Source organism: Cibotium barometz, chromosome 47, assembly GCF_041138505.1.
Source record: "Cibotium barometz isolate CiBa-2024 chromosome 47, ASM4113850v1, whole genome shotgun sequence".
In the NCBI taxonomy this organism is placed as follows: domain Eukaryota; kingdom Viridiplantae; phylum Streptophyta; class Polypodiopsida; order Cyatheales; family Cibotiaceae; genus Cibotium; species Cibotium barometz.
The window spans coordinates 36,740,739-36,766,352 of record NC_141092.1 but is presented as its reverse complement, the minus strand read 5'-3'; the positions used below and the strand labels follow the sequence as shown (position 1 = coordinate 36,766,352).

Here is a 25,614-nt window from a genome sequence, read left to right as displayed (position 1 = left end):
TGATTGGCATTATTATCTATGAAGCCCCATATGATTGATTTTGCCATCTCAACATGTGTCCTGGCCTTGCCCTTCCGTATTATCCTAGTGTTGCTATGACTGACATTACAGGCACCATTCAAGAACTTCTTTCTGAGCCTATAGAACGTTGACTTACCAATGCCATGCATTACATACCATGCTTTACTACAAACCTTCTTCCCATCAAATGTGAACTCAAAGCACTCGTCATCTTGACCTTGTCTATAGGCCATGCCCATGCAATCCAGTACAAATGTGTATCGTGTACTATAGCTCTGTCCCCAAAAGTGTACCCTAGCTTGCATGATTTTGGATCTATCTCCAAATTGACAACATCCCTTCTCGCAACAATCAATGGTTGCGACGTTGTGCATGTTTGCAACATCACATTTTTTGCTAGCTCCATGGGTTTTATCATAATTTTTCATTACCCTTACCCTATGGACATAGCTCCTTTTCTTATTTGTCCCTTCAATGATATCATAGTCAGTGATCATGGAATCATGGTGTCTGTCACATCAGAACTATCGCCATAATTGCCCTCTACATCATCATCCTCTTTTTCATCACTTGAATTGTTTAGGCTGTCAATATTTTCTTGCATGAAGTGATCTTGAATACCCTCATCAATAGAAGAAGATTCTGTGTCCTTCACTAATGGTTCACCATTCTCAAATGTGAGTTGCCTGATCGGCCAAATAACCAAATTCAGACCTGAAACAAAAGTTGAACTTAGATGCAAAGATCCTTCTATAATGACACCCAAGCTACTCTCCCCTAGTTCTCCACAATTTATATCCTCGTATGGGTGGACCAGCAATAGTACTCCCAAGTTTTGTAGATCTCTTGTCATCCCAGAGGATGACACTTTTCTCTTTCCAGCTCTCCCTATCTATAAAGTGATCTTCTTGATCAACAAGAAGTTCCGCAAAATTATTCTCTTTGGTATTAGTAATGTCTTTGTCCATAACAAGGTTGACCAATGGCCATTTGATGATGCTTCCAACTGCTTGAGACATTGTTCTTGCATCCATTGTGGCAAATGGAATGAGAAATGTGTCATCAAAGCTTTGTTGAACATGTATTGCTGCACATGTCTATCGATCTCCTTTCTTTCTTAATCTCCTTCATGGCTTGGCAGCAGGAATTGGTTTTATCCATGATGATTTCTCACCTTCAAGACGCAAGCGAGTCTGTGAAGAAGGATTTTATAGAACTATATGAGCGCTCACTTTTTCCTCACTTGGGAACTTCTGTAGCTCAGACCAAATGGCGGACCTGTCGAGATATAACTAGGGTAACACCGTGGGGGCAACAGCACTTCCGTAACAATGTCCGCTTGGCTATGGTTATTGAAGCCTTGGGTTTGGGTCCCCGATACTACTGCGTGATGAGATCAAGGCATGGTGGATTTTCTGAGCGAGTCTTCTTACTAGCGTGCTTTCTTCCTCACTAGAAGATATGCCTTTATCCCATTTTCGGCTTGTCTCTTAGAGGTTCGTTTATTAGGTCACCTCATACCAATGAGATAGGTGCTGCAATAACCGGCCGAATTATTCCCATAGATGAGTTACCTTATACGTGTGCAGCTTGTGAATGCTGCTTTTGTGACCATATGATGGACGGGCTTATGGAATTGTAAAAAGTTCTATCTTTACTGTATATGTTCCAAGAGTGAATAAAGTTGAAATCTTTGTTCTTGTCTTGAGTCTTGCTCTCTTTAACACTAGTTTGGTACCAAAACAGGACACTTGAGTGTCCTTTTTTGGGGGTTGCGAAAAAAAATCAAACTCCTAATGTAGGCTTTAAAAACCAAAATGCTTCATTGGGCATGTAGAACATAACCCTATGCTTATGTAAAAAATACTAAACATATAAAATGCCTTTTTATTTGGAAGTACATAAGCAACAAAGTAGCATATGTCTTGAAAATGAACATTTTTCAGGATTTTTCCAAATATGCAAGCATCATTCTCTCAAAAAAAAATCCAATGATATCAATAGCATTTTTCCCAAGATATTTTGATAGCATACATCAGTCCAAGGAGGTAGAAGTTCACCAAAAAAATCATTTTCCTTTCCTAGAATTTTTTCCAAAAAAGTTGTATAAAATCAGCAAAAGTAACGCGTATTATCAAAACTCAATCACGCCACTAAAAAAAATTGTAGCCCTATCAATGAGAATGTTGATTATTGGTTTTCATGCTTGAGATGAGATAAATAAGCCATAATTTGATGTGTATGACACTAACTTAGCCTCCAGTTAAGTAGGTTCTTATCGCCTAGTTCTAAAAAAACTGTAAAAAATAAAAATACAAAATTTGATCATCTTTTTTCAAAAACTAATCATAACTATGCTTGCACAAGTAGTCTACACCTATAGTTACAACAAATAATGCACTTACATAGCTTTCCCCTTTGATGAAAATCAAAATTAGGCTCATAATTAGATATTTTACGTATTAAAAACAGGTTACGCAAAAGGCCATGTATGAGAAGAGGCCCAAAAAGTGGCTCTAAAGTTTTGGAAAATTCAAAACAAAGTAGTATTTACCCTATATAACATGGGTGCACCTCAAGTTTTACATTATTAGCTTGCATATGGAAGGAGAAAAATTCATGCTCCACCTGTATAAAAAACATCATTTCAATATTAGCGAGTCAGAAGTTTATCCAATAATTATCGTTTGATGATTCCAAGATTTAGTTTACATCATGGGCTTTCCATCAAGCCAAGTTTCATGATCAAACTATGTCCCTTCTAAAAATTATGTACAAATTACTACTATTTTGAAAACAGCAAAAATCATGCGTTTTATCAGCATGCGTCTAAGAAAATTAAAATATTGCCTTGCAAAAGCTAAGAAAAGTGCAATTTAAAAAATCTCAAATTTTTTTTTTTGGGTCTTGAGGAACATCTGTGGATGTTAAGCATTTCAAAACTCTTAATAGATTGCCCACAAAAATTCAAGAAAATGCTAACTTTCAGGACACTTTATGGTCCTCAGGACACTTTAGTGTCCAATTATAGAACTAGTGTTAAGACTTCTCTTGGTGGTTAATCTTAATTAAATTTTCTCTCAGTGCATCTTGCAAAATTACCCCCAGTTTGCGAGATGAGGGCATCTCGCGTTTTTCAAGTGGGAGAGAATGTAAGATTCCTCCCTAGCCCCTCAAAATGTCGAGCATCTTCCCCTATAATCAATCCCTCTTTAGAAATATAAAAGACCTTGTTTCTAACTATTTTAACCTAGAGAGAGAAAATATTCTAGAGAGAGAATATTCAAATTTTTAACATTTTTGGATAGAAAATTATTTCATCTTATTAAAATAAGTTCCCTTGAAATAGAAATTCAAAAAGAACTTTCCAATGTGCAATTGGAATTAATTGGAAATGGGTATAAAGAACCTTAGTCTAAGGGTCTAGATTTTCAGAAATCTTTGGATTATGGTCCAATTAAGGTTCCTGTGAGCCAATAGGAAGGAGATAAATCCAATTTGTAAAAGAAATTATCTAAAAATGAATAAATGCTCACATAAGATGAAGAGTTGAATAAGGACAAGGCTAATAGTTAAAAAGGGGAGATATTTAGAAGTAAATACTCACATAAGATGAAGAATTGACTATGTACAAGGTTTATTAGTAAGAAACTATGAGTATTACTAAAAAAATGAGATATATTAGGTATAATGATTCCATTTTGACACATATGTAAGGAAGGGGAGTCCATTAAAGGAGGTGCATATTTCACATGCTTGAATGAGTTTTAAACTCAAAGATAATGTGATATTTTTATCTCTTCTCTCTCTTGAACCAAACCAAATCAAAAAGGAACCAAACCGAATCAAAAAAGTAACCAAACTAGGTCCAAATCTAGTCTAAATTTAACCAAACTGAATCTGGAAAATTCTAGAAATCAGTTAGTCTTGGTTAGAGCCTCCCTCTCCTATAAATAGAACATGAGTCCTTTGAAAAAAAAGGAGGAGAATTTTACTATTCTAGAACTATGCTGAAATAATGCTAATATTTACTATTCTCTAAAATTCTCTCCAATTTGTAAGAAATTGGAGCTTCCCTCTTTCTTCAATCCCCATTGGTGGCTCCATCAACATACTAAACCAATTGATTGGTTGGGGGCCTCTATCGTGAACAAAGAATCAAGCAATTTGTAAAGTAAGTGGTGAATTTTGATCTTTTCTATAATTTCTCAATGTTTCTCTTCTCAACCCCTCTCAAGCTTGAGAAGCTTAATTGGAATGGTTTTTGAATGCTATTGAAGTTAATTGATGAACGGTAGTAAAGAATTACATAAATTTATGAATGCTATTGAAGTTAATTGATGAATGATAATGCTATAGAAGTAATTAATGAATGTTAGTAAAGAATTACATAAATTTTCATTTATGCTTAATTCTAATGGTTTTCATGTAATTTCTCTCTCTCACTCAAGAAATGGTCATACTCATGACCTATTCTCAATCCAAATGAAGCTTTTCATAAAGCTTTTTCTTAATCTAAGATTAATCTATGCTTAAGACCAAATTAATGGCTTTCCCTATGCTTTTAGTTTATGTATTTCATAAATATGGATGATTCAATCCATTATGGGTTAATGATCCAATTAGGGATCATTCTAATCATTTTCTTAATGATAAGCTTTATCTTTTAAAATAATTGAGATTTATCAGTCATAGTAGCAGAGCTATAGCAAAATCTTTATAAAAATTACTCATAAAATAATTTCATTCAAAGCATGAAAAGAGGACTTTCTACCATATTCTAGGAATTATCATCCTAGATTAATTAAAAGAATTTTATTATAATCATGGAGAGGTGGATGTATGCATGTAAATGTAGATGTATAGATGTAGATGTGAATGTGGAGGTGGATGTATGCATGTAGATGTAGATGTACGGATGTGAATGTGAATGTAGATGTAGATGTATAGATGTGGATGTGGAGGTGGATGTATGCATGTAGATATAGATGTGAATGTGGAGGTGGATGTATGCATGTAGATGTAGATGTATAGATGTGGATGTGAATGTGGATGTGGATGTATGCATGGAGATGTGAATGTATGCATGTAGATGTAGATGTATAGATATGGATGTGAATGTGGAGGTGGATGTATGCATGTAGATGTAGATGTATGGATGTGAATGTGAATGTGGATGAGGATGTATGCATGGAGATGTGGATGTATGCATGTAGATGTAGATGTATAGATGTGGATGTGAATGTGGAGGTGGATGTATACATGTAGATGTAGATGTATGGATGTGAATGTGAATGTGGATGTGGATGTATGCATGGAGATGTGGATGTATGCATGTAGATATAGATGTATAGATGTGGATGTGAATGTGGAGGTGGATGTATGCATGGAGATGTGGATGTATGCATGTAGATGTAGATGTATATATGTGGATGTGAATGTGGAGGTGGATGTATGCAAGTAGATGTAGATGTATGGATGTGAATATAGATGTGGAAGTGTATGTGTGGATGTATACATGGAGATGTGGATGTATGCATGTAGATATAGATGTATAGATGTGGATGTGAATGTGGAGGTGGATGTATGCATGTAGATGTAGATGTATGGATGTGAATGTGAATGTGGATGTGGATGTATGCATGGAGATGTGGATGTATGCATGTAGATGTGGATGTATGAATGTGGATGAGGATGTATGGATGTGAATGTGGATGGGGATGAGGATGTATGGATGTGAATGTGGATGTGTATGTATGGATGTATGCATGTGATGTGGATGCATGAATGTGGATGTATGGATGTGAATGTGGATGTGTATGTATGGATGTATGCATGTAGATGTGGATGTCTGCATATAGATGTGGATGTATGGATGTGAATGTGCATGTAGATGTGGATGTATGGATGAGGATGCATGAATGAGCATGTAGATGTGGATGTATGAATGTAGATGTGGATGTATGCATGTAGATGTGAATATATGCATATAAATGTGGATGTATGGATGTGAATGTACATGTAGATTGGGATAATGTGGAAAAATGAGAGTTAATATAGAAACTGTATTTGTAAACTGTTTGTAAATGGCTGTTTTATGTCAAGAATGCTGGGGAAGCATTTTGACCGTCTTGTGATTAAGGTCGTGGAGACCTAACTGTTAAAGTTGCAACTGCTAATGGAGAGTCAATGGAGGACGTCTCGCGTAGCAAAGTCGGCTGAGGTCTTGACCAGCCTCGATTCGATTAAAATGGTGAGCTTTCGGTACGGTGGATGAGGGACCAAGGCAGCGGCCTATGAGTGAAGCGCTAGGTCACCTGCGAAGGATCCTAGTAGAGGGTGCTGACCATACGGTGCTCGGGCTCTGGGTCGCCTAGGATACCCACACGTGTATCGAGAAAGATATTGGAACAAGGAGTAAGAGTTGTTTTCTGAAACCGGGCATGGATCTGGTTGATTGACCTTGCTGGTCTTCAATGGATGAGTCCATGGCTCTTTATATGGATCTGTTGGTTGATGTTGCTGATCTTCAACGAGAGTCCATCTTGATTTTTTATAAGTGATTATATTGCCGAGTATTATGGGCTAGGAACTATTGAAAAGGTCCCTGAGTGGACAGGTGGTGAGCGTTCTGGTTGCCAATGATGCCATAGATACTCTGATGAAGGAATGATGGAAAATTAAGAATCAACCGGATAAATTGGAAGATTGTGATCAGTGATACTGTGGTTCATTAAAGGATTGTTTTAAAACCGGTTGAATCTGTGAAAAAGGCAATTTCATATTGGGTGTATAAGTGGTGTGACTAGTTTTATTTTTGCATGAACATCCGGCTAGGGGGCCTGGGAACACTTTTCCCTGGTACCCGGGACAAAAATCAAATTCTAAATTGGATCCCATCACTACAGTGGTTGGGCGGTTGGCTAACCCATGGGACTGGATGGGGTTAGGCTGGACTGATGGATCCGTAAATCACTACAGTGGTTGGGCGGTTGGCTAACCCATGGGACTGGATGGGGTTAGGCTGGACTGATGGATCCGTAAATCTCAATTTCTGTTATTACGATAGATAAAGTAAATGTCGGATAGTAATTGTTCTATGGATAGGAATCAACGGCTGTGCCTCTTGATGGGGAAAAAAGCGTTGATCCCAATGATCCAAGTGCATGTTTCTTCCTTGATCCGACCGAGTATCTTTATAGGTGCAGTCGGATCAGTGTGATCAGTAATGATCTTGACTACGTTAGAGTAAAAAGTTATCTTGGTGGAATCGCCCGTGCTTTCCGGGTAAGGAAAGTTTTTCCGGGTTCGGTTTTAGAAAAACCGACGGATTAGTCTCTTGTTCGGATATCCGTGGACGAGGCCCCGAGTGTGGGACCCCTGACCCGTACAAGATGTGCTACTTCCGCTGCTTGCATCCGAATCCGTTGCGCGGTGGGGAATAGGGATCTCACATATGCTATCAGCACGATAGATATGCTACTTAGTATGACCTAAAGCAAGAAATATATGCTAACTAACATGCAAGATATGCTAATTAGCATGAAAGATATGTTACTTAGAGTGAAAAATACGCTAACTAGCATGTATGATATGCTACTTATCATAAAAGATACATTACTTAGCATGACTTGAAACTAGCAAGATCAAATAGATGTGCTACTCAGCATATCTTGCATGTTAGTTTCAAGTCATGCTAGTTTCAAATAGCACATCTATTTGATCTTGCTAGTTTCAAGTCATGCTAAGTAATGTATCATAAAAGATACATTACTTAGCATGACTTGAAACTAGCAAGATCAAATAGATGTGCTACTTAGCAGGAAATATATGCTAACTAGCATGCAACATATGCTAATAATTAGCATGAAAGATATGCTACTTAGGATGCAAGATATGCTAACATCATGATTTTCATGCTACTTAGCATGAAAAATATGTTACTTTAGTAATAAATATGCTAACTAGCATGTACAATATGCTATGAAAGAAATGCTCACTAAATTGAAATATATGCTACTTGACATGAAAGATATTTTACTTTACATGAAAGATATACAAGACAAATTTAGGAATTTTGGGAATTATTCGAGTCCCATTTCTTATAAGATTGGTTGGAAACTCGGTATTTTTGTGTAGTTTGAGCTAACATCTATTTGTTGGTATACTCTTTGTGCCATTAGATTATATCTTGACAAAACTATTTAGCGTATTTGTTTGTAGTTGTATAGATACATATGTCAATGCAACAATATTGAAAGGACAAGGGAAACATGACACTAAACTTAATTGAGATTATACAACACCTTTCATACGAAGAAGATAATGTTAAATACTATCTCCACTTTGAGACATTGAAGTAAAAACATGGGCTTTATTTAATTTGCCAAAAGAATTATAAATATCACTTAAAAAGGAACCTTAGAAATGAGAGATCTCTAAAGGGTGTGGTGTTAGAAACAACAACACAAAAAGTAAATCTCAATGACAGTAAAATGTGCTAAGTTTACGATTGATCCATAGATAAAAACCCATCTTAGACACTATATCAAGATTATAAACCATGATATATATGCTCAAATTTGAGGGACATTGAAGTAAAAACATGGGATAATAATGCCAAAGAACACTTGGAAAAGGAACCTTAGAATTGAGGGATCTCCAAAGAGTGTGGTGTTTAGAAACACCAGAAGCAATCAAATTTCAATGAGATTGTTACATTCAAGTTTACAATTCATCCGAAGACAAAAACCCTTTGTAGACACTTTGTCAAGATAATAATTGAGTACAAATTGTATCTCAAACATAGCGTTTTCTCATGTATTACTCCAATACATACAAAGTTTCTCTATCATAAGCTGCTTCATTTACTAAAGTGTTGCAAGTATACTCCCGTTTGTTCTTTGTGTAAATCCAACCAAGTAACCATGCACTGATTGTTGTCTCCAAAAAACTTTGAAGCTCCAATCATCTGGATAGCATTAACACTTATAATTTCAAGTCTTAGATTTACTCGTATATACTGTCAGTAAAGAGCTGCAGTTATACTCTCGGTATATACGGGTAGTCACGGCCCTTGGAATTATAAGGTAAATACCATCATGTCTAGGCCTCAAGCAAGTCAAGGATTCTATATAATTGCGGTACTTCCATCTGAAGACCCAATTACCAAATTACGAATTTCAGTTTGAATATCAAATTGTATGACTTATATCACACAATTACAACCTTTTTGTGTTTCTAGATAAATTTTTGACATATTTTTCTTCTCAGTTGATCTTTATTAACCAAATCGCTCTGATACCAACTGTGAGATCCCTATCCCCCACCGCACAACGGATTCGGATGCAAGCAGCGGAAGTAGCGCATCTTGCGCGAGTCAGGGGTCCCACACTCGGGGCCTCGTCCACGGATATCCGGAATGGAGACTAATCCGTCGGTTTTTCCAAAACCGAACCCGGAAAAACTTCCCTTACCCGGAAAGCACGGGCGATTCCACCAAGATAACTTTTTACTCTAACGTAGTTAAGATCATTACTGATCACACTGATCCGACTGCACCTATAAAGATACTCGGTCGGATCAAGGAAGAAACATGCACTTGGATCATTGGGATCAACGCTTTTTTCCCCATCAAGAGGCACAACCGTTGATTCCTATCCATAGAACAATTACTATCTGGGATTTACTTTATCTATCGTGATAACAGAAATTGAGTCTCGATTTACGGATCCATCAGTCCAGCCTAACCCCATCCAGTCCCATGGGTTAGCCAACCGCCCAACCACTGTAGTGATGGGATCCAATTTAGAATTTGATTTTTGTCCCTGGTACCAGGGAAAAGAGTTCCCAGGCCCCCTAGCTGGATGTTCATGCAAAAATAAAACTAGTCACACCACTTACACACCCAATATGAAATTGCCTTTTTCACAGATTCAACCAGTTTTAAAACAATCCTTTAATGAACCACAGTATCACTGATCACAATCTTCCAATTTATCCGATTGATTCTTAATTTCCCATCATTCCTTCATCAGAGTATCTATGGCATCATTGGCAAAACCAGAATGCTCACCACCTATCCACTCAGGGGCCTTTTCAATAGTTCTTAGCCCATAATACTCGGCAATATAATCACTTATAAAAAATCAAGATGGACTCTCGTTGAAGATCAGCAAGATCAACCAACAGATCCATATAAAGAGCCATGGACTCATCCATTGAAGACCAGCAAGGTCAATCAACCAGATCCATGCCCAGTTTCAGAAAACAACTCTTACTCCTTGTTCCAATATCTTTCTCGACGCACGTGTGGGTATCCTAGGCGACCCAGAGCCCGAGCACCGTATGGTCAGCACCCTCTAGGATCCTTCGCAGGTGACCTAGCGCTTCACTCATAGGCCGCTTCCTTGGTCCCTCATCCACCGTACCGGAAGCTCACCATTTTAATCGAACCGAGGCTGGTCAAGACCTCGGCCGACTTTGCTATGCGAGACGTCCTCCATTGACTCTCCGTCAGCAGTTGCAACTTTAACAGTTAGGTCTCCACAACCTTAATCACAAGACGGTCAAAATGCTTCCCCAGCATTCTTGACATAAAACAGCCATTTACAAACAGCATTTACAAACAGTTTACAAATGCAGTTTCTATATTAACTCTCATTTTTCCACATTAACCCAATCTACATGTACATTCACATCCATACATCCACATTTATATGCATACATTCACATCTACATGCATACATCCACATCTACATTCATACATCCACACCTACATGCTCATTCATGCATCCCCATCCATACATCCACATCTACATGCACATTCACATCCATACATCCACATCTATATGCATACATCCACATCTACATGCATACATCCATACATACACATCCACATTCAAATACATACATCCACATTCATGCATCCACATCACATGCATACATCCATACATACACATCCACATTCACATCCATACATCCTCATCCACATCCACATTCACATCTATACATCCACATCCACATTCATACTTCCACATCTACATTCACATCCATACATCTACATCTACATGCATACATCCACCTCCACATTCACATCCACATCTATACATCTACATCTACATGCATACATCCACATCTCCATGCATACAACCACATCCACATTCACATTCACATCCATACATCTACATCTACATGCATACATCCACCTCCACATTCACATCCACATCTATACATCTACATCTACATGCATACATCCACATCTCCATGCATACATCCACACATACACTTCCACATCTACATTCACATCCATACATCTACATCTACATGCATACATCTACCTCCACATTCACATCCACATCTATACATCTACATCTACATGCATACATCCACATCTCCATGCATACATCCACATCCACATTCACATTCACATCCATACATCTACATCTACATGCATACATCCACCTCCACATTCACATCCACATCTATACATCTACATCTACATGCATACATCCACATCTCCATGCATACATACTCATCCACATTCACATTCACATCCATACATCTACATCTACATGCATACATCCACCTCCACATTCACATCCACATCTATACATCTACATCTACATGCATACATCCACATCTCCATGCATACATCCACATCCACATTCACATCCACATCTATACATCTACATCTACATGCATACATCCACCTCCACATTCACATCCACATCTATACATCTACATCTACATTCACATTCACATCCATACATCTACATCTACATGCATACATCCACCTCCACATTCACATCCACATCTATACATCTACATCTACATGCATACATCCACATCTCCATGATTATAATAAAATTCTTTTAATTAATCTAGGATAATAATTCCTAGAATATGGTAGGAAGTCCTCTTTTCATGCTTTGAATGAAATTATTTTATGAGTAATTTTTATAAAAATTTTGCCATAGCTCCGCTACTATGATTGATAAATCTCAATTATTTTAAAAGATAAAGCTTATCATTAAGGAAATGATTAGAATGATCCCTAATTGGATCATTAACCCATAATGGATTGAATCATCCATATTCATGAAATACATAAACTAAAAGCATAGGGAAAGCCATTAATTTGGTTTTAAGCATAGATTAATCTTAGATTAAGGAAAAGCTTTATGAAAAGCTTCATTTGGATTGAGAATAGGTCATGAGTATGACCATTTCTTGAGTGAGAGAGAGAATTTACATGAAAACCATTAGAATTAAGCATAAATGAAAATTTATGTAATTCTTTACTAACATTCATTAATTACTTCTATAGCATTATCATTCATCAATTAACTTTAATAGCATTCATCAATTTATGTAATTCTTTACTAGCATTCATCAATTAACTTCAATAGCATTCAAAAACCATTCCAATTAAGCTTCTCAAGCTTGAGAGGGGTTGAGAAGAGAGAAACATTGAGAAATTATAGAAAAGATCAAAATTCACCACTTACTTTACAAATTGCTTGATTCTTTGTTCACAGTAGAGGCCCCCAACCAATCAATTGGTTTAGTATGTTGATGGAGCCACCAATGGGGATTGAAGAAAGAGGGAAGCTCCAATTTCTTACAAATTGGAGAGAATTTTAGAGAATAGTAAATATTAGCATTATTTCAGCATAGTTCTAGAATAGTAAAATTCTCCTCCTTTTTTTTCAAAGGACTCATGTTCTATTTATAGGAGAGGGAGGCTCTAACCAAGGCTAACTGATTTCTAGAATTTTCCAGATTCAGTTTGGTTGAATTTGGACTAGATTTGAACCTAGTTTGGTTACTTTTTTGATTCGGTTTGGTTCCTTTTTGATTTGGTTTGGTTCAAGAGAGAGGAGAGATAAAAATATCACATTATCTTTGATTTTAAAACTCATTCAAGCATGTGAAATATGCACCTCCTTTAATGGACTCCCCTTCCTTACATATTATCTTTGAGTTTAAAACTCATTCAAGCATGTGAAATATGCACCTCCTTTAATGGACTCCCCTTCCTTACATATGTGTCAAAATGGAATCATTATACCTAATATATCTCATTTTTTTAGTAATAATCATAGTTTTTTACTAATAAACCTTGTACATAGTCAATTCTTCATCTTATGTGAGTATTTACTTCTAAATATCTCCCCTTTTTAACTATTAGCCTTGTCCTTATTCAACCAGCTTATGTGAGCATTTATTCATTTTTGGATAATTTCTTTTACAAATTGGATTTATCTCCTTCCCACACATGGATTGATCCTATTGGCTCACAGGAACCTTAATTGGACCATAATCCAAAGATTTCTGAAAATCTAGACCCTTAGACAAAGGTTCTTTATACCCATTTCCAATTAATTCCAATTGCACATTGGAAAGCTCTTTTTGAATTTCTGTTTCTGGGGAACTTATTTTAATAAGATGAAATAATTTTCTATCCAAAAATGTTAAAAATCTGAATATTCTCTCTCTAGAATATATTCTCTCTCTAGGTTAAAATAGTTAGAAAGAAGGTCTTTTATATTTCTAAAGAGGGATTGATTACAGGGGAAGATGCTGGACATTTTGAGGGACTGGGGAGGAATCTTACAACATATCTTTCAACCCAAGTAGCACATCTTTCATGCTAAGTAATGTACTTTTTTTTGGTTTTTTTATTTGTAGCTTGTTGAGTTGTTTCGTAGATTCAAATCTTGTCATCCAGAATGCGAAGCCTTTCTTTGTTCGTCGAGTGAAGGACAAATATACATGTTACTATGAATATCACGTGTAGATGTCTTTCTTGAAAGATGCACTCAATGACATGTGCTCTTAGAAGTTTGGTCTCCATGGGTGTGGATGTCCATGGAGTTGTGAGATTTGTGCTGGAGATGGTACCAACAAAACATGCTCATCTATAGGGCATTCCTTCAATGGTGTCACACAGTTGTGGGAGTCAATAGTCTGCCCGAAGCAAGAAGATGAGTCCTTTCATAACAGAAAGTGCTTGATGGGACAATGCAAAAATTATGGTGTGAAGAATTTGGCATGCTGTCCTTTGGAGACAAGAAAGGGAGGGAATTATATGATTGTGAAGGTATTTGCATTTGTGGAGACTATGGACAAAGAAGGAAACAAAAGGAAGAGGAAAGATCTTTTAAACAAAGAGATGTAGTGTTCGGAGTTTCTTGCACTTTTGAAATTCAAGCTATGTCTCTTCATTACTCATAATTACGTTGCCCGATGGCAAGCACAATAGTTTAAAGAATGTATTCAAAATTTCCCTGATGATGTGGTTGTATATGTGATCGACTTTGCTGAAAACTATGCTTTTAAAGAGAATAATGAGATCCAGTCTATGCATTGGCATTCGACACAAGTTACCATGCTTGTACACAACTTACTACACAGGAAGGCAGGTGAACTCATCAAAATTGTCCACTTCTTCATTTTAGATGACAGAGTTCATGACACCTTGTTTGTGCAACATTGCGTTATGTTGCACTTTGAATGGTTGAAGGAACAAGGGGTAACAATTAAATCACATTGGGTGTGGTCTTATGGTGTTGCTTCACAGCTCAAGGCACACGTCATTCTATTTTGTAGCAAGGTATGCAGGTTTGACTGGGATACAAATGAGTCATTTCATCTCAGCATCAGGACATGGCAAGGGAGAACATGACGGAGCAGGAGTTGTGGTGAAGAGAACGTTGACACATGAACAATTAAAGCCAGACGGTGCTACCTTAAAGTGTGCTACTGATTTAGTCGCTTATTGTAGGGCCAACCTATCAGAGGGTGTTGAAGCTTGCTATTCTTCAAAACAGAGAAACTATGTCCGTGTTTTTTAGGAGGTCAAAGTAGGAGATGTAAATAGGGAGGTAAGTGGAATTGTGAACCTATCCCAAAGTCACGCTCCGTGCATGCCATTCGTGCTCATAACCCACGGGATTCTACAGGACTTGCCATTAGACATTTGACTTGCTTTTGTGATGCATGTATGCATGGTCGTTGGAATAGATGTGTCAACAAAGCACATGTTCTTTCCTGGAATTATCATATTTTGCAACCGTTGCCTGATTCTGAACCCCTTCCTGATGAACTAAGATGCATATGATGAAGTGTCATATGAGGGACATCATGATGTGTTGAGCAATGCACTACAAATTGGTAACAATTTTGCAGTACAACCAGATGCTGTAACCAATACAGAGACAATTAAGTTTTACCTCATCAAATGTATTGCAAAGAAGGATGAGACTAAAGACAATTATGTGGATGAATGGCAGAATAAAATTGCTAAAGGAACATATGTCATCAAGGGTTTGTATTACAACAGTCACCTTTTCACTAGCATGCTATCAACAGAAGTCACCTATGTTAGTTAACAGTATACCAGTCTTCTATTCTCTAGGAAAACAAAGAGGCTAGTTAGTTAATAGTATACCTGTATGCTAGTTAGTTCTCTATCTAGGTAGTTACTAGTCACGTGTATGCTAGTTAATAGTTACCAATATGCTAGTTAACTGTTACTTGCATGGTAGTTAGCAGTCACTTGTATCCTAGTTAACAGTCACCTGTCTTCTAGTTAATAGTCACCAGTCTTTTTTCTAGGAAAACAAAGAATGTGCAATCTATTGAACCGTGCATTTATTAACACATAGTTTATGAAAAATCGTAGTTTGTTTAAATGCGGTTTATAAAATGCCATGTATTAAAAATGAGTCACATATCAAATGGCATGCTATTATAGATTGCCTCATAGGTTTTTGGAGTGATACAGTATAAAATTCTTTTTCTGGGGATATGCTCCATGGGTATCTTAATACAACGCACAAGATGTGATAGTATGTGAATTGGGGGCATATTAGAAAGAAGATTAAAGGAATATGCATCTCTCTGCTGTTAACTAGCATACTTGGGATTGTTAACTAGCATATTGGTAACTATTAACACTAGTTCTATAATTGGACACTAAAGTGTCCTGAGGACACTTTAGTGTCCTGTTTCTCTCCAAAACTTTGGAAATTTTTGGGAAACCTAGAAACAACATTTCAACACCTTGTTTCAACCATAGGTTGGTTAAAAGTCAAAAAATAAAGGGGATTTTTCATGATGTCAAAACACAAGCTATATTAGAAATTTGACAAAAAACTCTAACTTGAAATTTTCATTGAAATTTGAAGCTGTTTTGTCAAAAATCCCATAAAATGCCTATAACTTCTTGAATAAATCATGTTTTCATGTTTGTAAACGTCAATTGGTAGAACTTGGGGTTTCAAAACAACACAATCTCCTTTAGGTCCTAGTTCCTAAGCTACTTGTGAACTATAACAAAAATCTCATAATTACCAAGATGCTGAAAAAGAGGAAAGTTTTGGCCTTCCAAAGGTACTTCCATAAAACTAGGGTTATGTTAGTACAAATTGGCAATCGAAAATGATTATATAGTTCAAAACCAAGTTAATACATATTTTTTGGGGTCCCAAGCTCAAGTAAATCTTGCTACTTGAGTGCTATCTTAGTTTTTCAATCGTGCTACATTTTTCAAAATTTTAAATTCTCTCTCAACAACCATGAAACAAAGGTTTTAGGTGCCCAAATTATGTTTGTACAATGTATCTTAGCGGAATTATTCTATACAGACAAAATGTTGCAAGTTTACTAAGGAATGTAATGCGTATGACTCAAGAATCTAAATCTAGAATTTTTGTTGTGTGCAGTTTTGACATTTTGAAACAATTAATATTTGTAGCTTACTAAGGGGCTTTTACATATAACTTTAAGATCTCAATGGATAGAGTAAGCATTGTATCACCTTAAAAAACTTGCAAACACATTAAAACCATGTATTGGTTTGGATACAAATGGATGCTAAAAAGTGGTGTATCAAACACACACAACTTCCTACTATTTTAGACACTCTCAATTGAATTTTATTTCATGTGAAACTTGGCAAAATCTTTGACACAAATATGAAATAATTATTTAGAATTTTTCACGGGGCTTAGTGATTTTTTTCTGTAAGCTTATAAGGCGGTTTTCAAAAACCTGAGTTGCAGTCTCATGCAAGTCCTATTTATGGGTGTAATTCCTTATCGTGCCAGCATCCAAATTGCAAGGTTACATTTTTTAAAGACACACTATGTCACATATTCAAACTCCTCAAGAGGGATTTTGAATATGTCTTTCCTAGCGCAAGTAGCATTTTATTTCCATCGTCCATAAAAGGACACTTAAGTGTTCTTTTTTGGTACCAAACTAGTGTTAACTAGCAAACATGCGACTGTTAACTAACTGACTATTAATACACATATTAGTAACTATTAACTAGCATAGAGGTGAGTGTTAACTAGCATACTAGTAACTGTAAGCTAGCATACAGGAGATGGTTAACTAACTAACTAGAGAGAACATAATAGGTGCCTCTTTGTTTTCCCAGTGAAAAGAAGACTGGTATACTATTAACTACCATACTGGGGATTGTTAACTAGCATACTGCTAACTCTTAACTAGCTTACCAGGGATTGTTAACTAGCACTAGTAACTGGCTATTAGCTAGCATACAGGTGACTGCTAACTAGCATACTAGTAACTGTTAACTAGCTTACCAGGGATTGTTAACTAGCACTAGTAACTGGCTGTTAGCTAGCATACAAGTGACTGTTAACTAGCATACTAGGGACTGTTAACTAGCACTGGTAGCTATTAACTAGCATACAAGTGACTATTAACTAAACATATTGACTAACTAGAGAGAATAGGTGACTATTTTGTAACTAATCAACAAGTGACACAATTGAACAAACAACACTCTTTCATAAACTATACATGTTAGTTTATACACCCTTTAATAGACTGCACATTCTTTGAATGTATATTCATTGTAATGATTACATATTGGGCCAAAAATGCACAAAATTCCCTTGAAAAGGTCGCAAGAGGTGAAAAGAAGTATTGATTATATATTGGGCCACAAATTTACGAAATCCCTCTAAAGCTACTTTTTGGTTACCATGTAAAACACTTCCAGGCTCTCTTTGTCCAAGGGTGTACACATAAGATTGGCGATTGCATGCTCTGGACAGTTCTCTGCAACAAGCAGCCAATGCCAAATCCAATTAAGAATCTTTTCATTAAGAAACCCTGCGATTTCTGACGTTTCCACCTCTGCAAGCTTTGGAATGATTAAACAACAATGATGTGGGTTTTTGAAACACTTGTAAGCTGTAAGTGTTCGAATCGCTAAACTTCTTGTAGTGGCTCCAGAAATCAGACACGCACTTAAAAAAAATCGGCTTTTCTGTTCCAGGAAATTTTGTGTTGTCTTCATGTCTTTGACAATGTTGCTGGGACAAAATTTTGCTTGCTAATTTGGTTGCAAACTTTGGAAATGCTGCCCTTAACAGCTTGGCTACATTCTTTGACCTTGCACAACTCCATATAAACACAATGAAGTTCTCCATGCATCATAGCAAAAATGCAGAGGCTCCCTCATGGACAAATACTCGCTCTCCAGGGGCATATGTCACCTCTTTCATCCATGTTGCATACCTTGGAATGTATTCACCTTCCCTAAAATGGCACAACAGCACACCATTAAGATCTAGTATCAATGCTCTGCGATCATTCTCCTCTGAAGCTGGTTCAAATCTGGCTCTTCACATGTTACCGCAAGTAGTAGCACTCGATCAATCACACTATTTCTTCCACTTGCCTGACTACCTGTTTTCTTTTCTTTTGTTCTTATTTCTTTACTGGGACCCAGGGGCCAAAAATGGCATTAACAGTTCATCATCAACTATGATCGGTATGTTTAGATGTGTAAACACCTCACTAAACTGATTTTGCAAGCTTGAAAACTTGCATCCAAACACAAAACTTGAGGCATCCAAAGAACATGCATTAAACCCCCTATTGAGACAAGTCAACTGCAATGCATAAACATGGGGGGCACCCACATTACTAGGACAAAGTATTCTGCAAACAAAGTTGTACTGCTTAGGCACTCATACACAAAATTGGAACTCATGGATTAAAAAATGACATTTTTTATTATATCGTTGGTTTACAAAACATAGTTCCAATATAATTGAGAACTACAAAATACACCACCTCCATGAGGTGTGCAGCTACTAGGAGGGACAAAAGAAAGACCTAGCCTTGTTACCTCACAGTTTCTTGCATGCATGAGTTTTGCCAACTTTTACACTAGGTGATTTTGGTTTCTAAGATTTTGTTGTACCTGCTGTGACCTTCCATTTCTTTGCAGGAGATGCTCAGCTCACAATGTGCTCACGACCCTTCTTCCTTGCAATCTGACCTACAAGGTGTCCCAAGGGAGAGTCATCTCCTACATTCACAATCTTTGGATCATACCCTTGACTTTCCAACTCCAAGAAATCAGAAATTTTATATGGGGCAGACGGTAGTGCATCCTCTTGTAGGTGGTCTGATTATCCTGTACCTTTTCCTCCTCCAACTCTTGTGTCTCACTATAATTCAGGTCTTGTATGTCACCTTTGTGCTCCAAATTTGACATGTTGTAAATAGGGTGTATGTCAACACCGACACTATCAGTAGCATTCTTCAAATTGGCCAAATCTGCAAAAGAGCCGTTGTCTTCACCACCCTTATCCTGCATGTGCATATGACTCGCTGTTACGCTGCTCTCCATTTTCCCACGTGAAAACATATTTTGGGCATTTGTTCTTGATGAGCTGCATGTCAACGAATATCAAAAATAGACAAACCAACTGGAAAACATAAATACACACTTTAAAAATATTTGCTATCTAACATATGAGTCTAGGGAGTAGTTGATTGCACTAGCATATGAGTGCTATGTACATATGAGTGCTAACTAACAGACCCTGTCAAATACTAGTGAACAAAACATACTCGAGTGCAAACGAACATAGCTGACTGTTGACTAGCATGCTAATGAATAGGTGATTGTTAACTATTAATATTTAAGTGCTAGTAGCTAACATGGGTGGTTATTGTGGCTAGCATGCTAGTGAACAGGTGGTTGTTAAATAATATGTTGGAAATTGTTAACAAGCATACTAGGGAGTGTTAACTAGCATACTGGGTACTGTTAACTATCATGCTTGTTAACAGGTGACTCTTAACAAGCATAGTGGGCATTGTTAAGTGGCATACTGATAAGTGTTAACTAGCATACTGGGGACTATAAAATAGCATAGTGGGGACTATACACTAGCATATTGGACACTATTAACTATTATGGTTCTTAATAGGTGACTATTAAGAACAAGCATACTAGCATACTTGGCACTATTAACTAGCATACTAGTAAGTGTTAACTAGCATACTAGGGACTATAAATTAGCATATAGGTGACTGTTGACTAGCATACTATTGAATAGGTGACTTCTAACTAGAAAATGTTGAGTGCTAATTAACATAGGTGACTTTTAACTAGCATGTTAGTGAATGTTAACTAGCATACTGGATCCTATCAACTACCATACATGTGAGTGTTAACTAGTATTTAACTAGTATATTGGTGACAAATTATATACATGTAAAAATGAAACAAAGGTCTTTACCTGCTCTCCAAACCACACTCAAATGAGCACTGCGTGGAATCACCATAGCACAATAGGAAAATATACATCGATCCCTAAGAGTGCATAATGATGCAAAGCACATTGAGTGATATGAGTGCTTGCATGGAAGTACCATCAACATCAAGGTTTCATCAACGTTGAAACCCTGCCCACACCCAACACACTTTCTTGCTACAGTAAGGTTGTCTATGGTGTGGGAGACCAGAGAAGGTGAATATGGGAAGAGGCACACTTGCTGGCTCGCTTCGACTCTACTAAGCATCTCTACAAGCAAAGCATGTTGCATTTCTAGCTCCTTGATTACAACCGCCTGTAGCTCCTTTATTACAACCGCCTGTAGCTCCATATCAACTTGCAGTCAATCAATATCCATATATAAACCACAGCAGTCAATCAAAATGTACACACATACCATTTGTTCTTTTAACAACTTGAGGGCTTTGGCAAATTTCTCCTCACTCAATTTCTAAACTTTTGCAGCCTCCAATTTCTTCTCACAAATTGCATATGCATCCTTGGCCTCTCTCATTCTTATTTCTACATCTTCAATTAGTGCTTTCATCTTCAAGGCCTCAGACATATAATCTGCATGCGGGAAACTTAAGCTCCTGCTTCCTGCTGCTCTTGAGTTAGGAGTTTCTTCAATTTGGAGTTGTGCCCCTTTGTTGTCCTCCACAACACGACACTGTCCATGCCACCATTGTTTACCTTCCAAACAAAGGAAATGGCTGTCAAAGTAGCTGCCTTTTCGAAGATCATTGTTGTGATCTTTGGCAACCACAGCCCAAGCAAAAGACATTGCCTTTCCTGCTCTGACAACACTTGGACTGAATTGCAACACATATTTTCTAGAGAAAATGAGAGGTTAAACTCCATGTTCGTAGGATGCTTCTGGTGTACCTTGTTGTAAAATATCAAAACGTCATGGAACTGCTTTGCTCGAATACTACTTCACTTAATCCGATATGCACTTGTCTCCCTCATGTGCTTGAATACTGACAACCAATCAGATTCGGAGACATCTGAATCCCTTAAGAGCCTTGGGTCCTTGCCTTCTATGTCGAGGCTCTACTGTGTGTGGAAATCCCCTTTTGTTAAGCAGAAAGCAGTTTGAAGTGGATAATATACCTTAGGGGCCTTCCATCTTGTTGTAGAAATGACATGCAAGAAACACATATCAGAATTATATAAATGAGAAGAAAGAAAGAGAACACATTCTATAAGTTAGAAACCTACTTCCTGAGGACAACTTGTCTTTCTTCAGCATCTTCTCTTCTTCTTTGTTTGACTCCACCTCGATTGGAGGGGCTGCTCGGGCTCGCTTTGGTAGTCTTTGGAGAGCCTGCTGCTTCAAATTTCTTCGCTCACTTTGGTGTTCTTTGATCTGCTGGGAGAGCCTGCTGTTTCAAATTTCTTCGCTCGTGGTGTTCTCTACTCGGTTGGAGAGCCTGCTCTTTTCCTCTACTGCTTCATCCTTTCACATACAGAACGTAAGCCTCGCGCGTGATGCCCACAAAAATTTCAAAACGTTACTTTTACAAGAGTAAGACTTATGATTCACATTTCGATTCCCTTACTCCTCGTCCATCATTAAGAATAGTGGTAGAAAACTTGACGTGACATTTCACACATGGTAAATGTACTATTAAGATTTATCATATTTTAGGCTATTATAATATCACCCGACACAACTGCTATATTCTATGCTAGTTAAAGAAGCTTTTGAAATGTGCTAACAAGCATAAATAGCATACTATGTTAACCTGCTTACACCCAGTAATATTTTTAGGCATAGCATGAAGTAATGCATAGGCATAGCATACATTAAATAAAGTATAGTAATATTTTTAAGCATAGCATAATCTAATGCATAGCAATAGCATACATAGCATAGCCATACATAGCATAAATAGTTTTTAGTAATAATTTTTAGCTAAATAAATTATAGTTATAATTTTAGGCATAGCATAGCACTCGGGGGGGTCACTCACAAAAAAATGTGAATATCACGTGCGTTCAACAGAAGCATAATTTTAATTTATGAAACTTACAGAAATATATTTACATAAGGGTATGATTTAAAATTTTTTCAAAAAAATTTACAGATTCATAAAGAAAAGGGGATATTATATAGATTAAAAAAATTCACAAATAAGGGATTTAAAATATAGGCCTTGAACGCACGCGATAGGGATATTTTACATATAGTGACCCCCCCCCCCCCCCCCCCCCCCCCGAGGCATAGCATAAGGCATGAAGTTTAGTTAGCTTTCTATATAGCCATAGTTAGCTTCATACGTAGCTGAGAATTTCATACTAGAAATGAGGTTATGTGAGCACTAAACTTTTAGCTTATAAATTTTCAAGTTTATCTTCTACAAGATCTATGGTTCCAAAAAAAAATACTGTAATGTCTATCCCTTTCTCAAACAAAGTTTTTTCATTATCGTTGTCGTGATAGATTCATGATCATGATGTTATTGATCTTGATTTCCATGATCATCGATTATTTGCATCCTAGTTTCCATCTTTAATGAGTTCAATGAACTTGTTGGAATTGAGTCATCTCCTAGTTCTATCTCTTTATCTTCGTACATTTGTTTTCTTCTTGTAGTAACCTAGATAACATACCACTAGATTCTATGTAAAGGATCTGGTTGGAATATAATCTTGTAGTGAAAATGTATAAAAATGTTCAAAAATGTATATGCATAGGATCAAAAAACATAAATTGATTATTACAAATGATATGCATATTGTACTTACTCACATTGTGTTGGTAGGACAAATGTGTCAGTGATATCTATCCATAGTTTAGTTGAGTTAAACTCGTTGTCCATAAACCTACTTTGATCTCTTCTAGTTGTGGCCTAGGCCCATCCTCGTCACGACTTTGAACCCCTCCACATTGAAGATGAACATGTTTAATTATCTAAAATATACTTGAATAATCTCTTTAATTTTTCAACAATATTCCATTTTATCTTGAATCATGTTATTTTCACTATCTCAAGCCCTACTTTATTGCTCAAACATTGCCATTACTACTGAACAACGTGTTGTTCTTTGCTTGTCTATATGCTCCACATAAAAATGACGGCCTCCCAACTTTAGAGGTCCAAATTATTGATACTACATTTGGAAAGTGCATGTGCATGTGCATGTGCATAAGGACAAAAAGAGTTAAAAAAGGAAGGGGTTAGAGTCACCCATGATTAGGTATACATATGTTTACTCCATGGAGTGGTACTATTGTTTGATGAGTGGAGTGGATGGAGATGGTGTGCATGTGCACTAAAATATGTTATTTTTAGTGTGCATGTGCGTGTGCACTAAAATATGCTATTTTTGATCGGAGAAGGAGTCGCAATTAGTGCTTCAAAAAAAAATCAACCAATCAAAATAAGGAAAACTCTTAAATCTATCCGGTTTTTATTTTTGAAATCTCTACAGTATGCCGGTTGTAAAACTATATAAAAAATCACTCCTTAAAATAAGGGCTACTTATTATCTTAGCCAATTTTTCTCAATTATGGAGCCTAGTAAAAATACACTCGAATGTCATTTTTTTTCAAGCACTAGTCACAATATCTTCTCTTTCGGCATATTCTTAAATTTTAAGTAGTGTGTATTAAATTTAATTAATTTACGTGGCATAAGATATTCAATATTTCTCATACTTGATCATCACAATGAGTCCTCAAAAAGAGAGTCAAGTAGTAGGTTATCATTTTCAGAAATCAAAATAAAATATTAAAATTCAAGGTAATTTCACATTAATATTCAACTTAAGAGCATAAAAATGTTCAATAAGCTTTATAACTGCTTAAATGGGGATTCTTTTTGTAGTTACAAGAAAAGTTTGAATTCATAGTGTGTCTATATCGCCAAAAAATGCAAAAAAAAGTTAAACTTTTTGGTTAAATATTGATTTGTCCAAAAAATCCAAAAAAACAAGAAAATAACAATGTTTATAAAAATTACACCATCACTAATTTGATCAAAACTTAGAGTAGTTTATTAAACCAAAAGCCAAATTATTGTATACCAATAACTTCAATTTGAGAACGTGAAAGCAAAGAAATATATTGCCAAGTAGTAATATGTAGTGACTATTTCATGATTTTTTTTCTTATGACAGGACACATAAATAAGCATTACATTTGATAGCATGGGTTCCATTGATTACATTTTTAAAACATGATGGTAGTAGTGGATGCATCCATTCATAGTTTCATATATATGTAAAAAATATGTGTTTAATTTATAAATAATCCATGTATATATATGTGAAATACTGTTATGATATCCAATTTTTTTGAATGAAATATACATAATTAAAAAATATATTATTATACATATATGAATTACCTTAAAAATATTTTTAGAAATTAAATATATATATATTAGTTTTAAAAAATTTTAATATTAATTTATATATATATATATATAAAGTTAAAGGTAGTCTTTTTCAAAATTAATATTCAATTTTTTAAAACTAATATATATATATATATATTATTTTAAAAAAATATTTTTTTTAAATTAATATCTATCAATCCATAATCATCCAATTGAATAAGGAAAATCTTTTCATGTGATTGGAATAGAAAATCTCTTGCTCGTGAGGCTCAAGAAGATGAGAGAAAGAGCCTGTAGCATTGGCAGACCAACACCACCCTCACCTCCTCCACATGAGCCTCCCCCACCTCTCCCTACTATTGCCCCCCTTGGTTTGGATAAAGCATGTGAGTCCTACTTTTTTTCTCCTCCTCCTCCTCCACCTCCTCCTTCCACCAGTAGTGAGAGTGTGGATGCAAGAGCCACCATATGCAAGCTATTCATACGCCGTTGTGTGTCCTCGATCAATTGTAACTTTTTTTAGGATCTTACTCCCTTGTCATAATCTATTATTCTTGCATCCCTTATGGACCATTGTGACCTAGCCAACAATTGTAGGGTTATTGCTAGGATTGCTGAGAGTATCAAG

General features: G+C 36.4%; 1 pseudogene; it reads right to left on the bottom strand.

Annotated features, from left to right (window-relative positions):
• The window catches only part of LOC147611648 (glycerol-3-phosphate acyltransferase RAM2-like), a 38,818-nt pseudogene extending 17,848 nt beyond the window's left edge, over positions 1 to 20,970 (bottom strand).
• Positions 20,971 to 25,614: the final 4,644 nt, after the last annotated feature.